This window comes from Octopus bimaculoides, chromosome 23 (assembly GCF_001194135.2).
Source record: "Octopus bimaculoides isolate UCB-OBI-ISO-001 chromosome 23, ASM119413v2, whole genome shotgun sequence".
NCBI classification, from domain to species: domain Eukaryota; kingdom Metazoa; phylum Mollusca; class Cephalopoda; order Octopoda; family Octopodidae; genus Octopus; species Octopus bimaculoides.
Genome location: NC_069003.1, coordinates 11357131 through 11358295, shown reverse-complemented (window position 1 = coordinate 11358295; position 1165 = coordinate 11357131). Strand labels below are relative to the sequence as shown.

General features: G+C 37.9%; 1 protein-coding gene across 1 annotated transcript in view; it reads left to right on the top strand.

Annotated features, from left to right (window-relative positions):
• The window catches only part of LOC106872435 (geranylgeranyl pyrophosphate synthase), a 35299-nt gene that overhangs the window by 20806 nt on the left and 13328 nt on the right, over positions 1-1165 (top strand). The window lies entirely within an intron of this gene.

Below are 1165 nucleotides of genomic sequence, written 5' to 3'. Positions count from 1 at the left end.
AATAATAATAATAATAATTATGATGATAATAATTTCAAATTTTTGCTATGAGGGCAGCTTGGGGGAGGTGGGGATGAGTCGATTACATTGACCCTAGCGTTCTACTGGTACTTAATTTATCGACCCCAAAAGGATGAAAGGCAAAGTAGACTTCGGTGAAATTTGAACTGAAAACGCCAAGACAGACAAAATGCTGCTGAGCATTTTGCCTGGCCTGCTAATGATTCTGTCAGCACACCACCTTAAATAATAATAATAATAATAGTAATAATAATAATAATAATAATAATAAATGCCCTGATGCAGTACCAGGCAGGAGCTCTCATGGCTTTTGATCTTAGCTTGCTTGGAAATGTTATCGTGTATATGTTTTGTCTTGGTATAAAAGATGGGCTACAGCAAATATTCTGCTCAATACCCCAGATTTGCTTGTCAGTTGTTTGACCTCAACAAGTTGAGCATGTCCCTTAGTGGCTGACAATATGTACTTCTCTGATCAAAAGCAGAAGTAGTAGGGGAGCATCATAGCCATATGTAGAGAGGAGTTCTGTGGAGTTTGAATAATTCACCTCTGGAGGCTTGGGTGTTTTTTTCATGATCCTTAAAACAACCTTTATTCAGGGACCTTTTGAGTGGGATGGCCTATTAGACCTGAAGAAAATTCTGACCGGGCCCCATTTGCAAGGTCATACACTGTTTATCTTGGTATGAGATCACCATGTCACACACATATGATTGTGATGCATGTGCCTGGTGTACCCTTATCATACGGGTAGTCATGATGGGTATATTGGGCTTTGTATATTTGTATGCCAGTGTCACTTTGATGGCATACACTGCTCTCTCATTCAGTAATAATAATAATAATAATAATAATAATAATAATAAGAGCACTCAGAGAGCGCAAACCTCCACCAAGGCAACACCAATGTCCTCTCAACGATTAACCAGAGATGATTTTCAAAATGAGAATATCTGAAATAAACTCAACTGCTCTCACAAACGAGAATACTAAAAATGAACCTAACCACTCTCAAAAATTAAGTAAAATAACTGGAAAAATAATCCGGAATCCTTGTCCAGTACCAGATTGATCCCAAAATCTAATTGGTTTGTGCCTGTCATAAGGCCAAACATCCCTGAAAGTTTCATTTGAATCCATCCA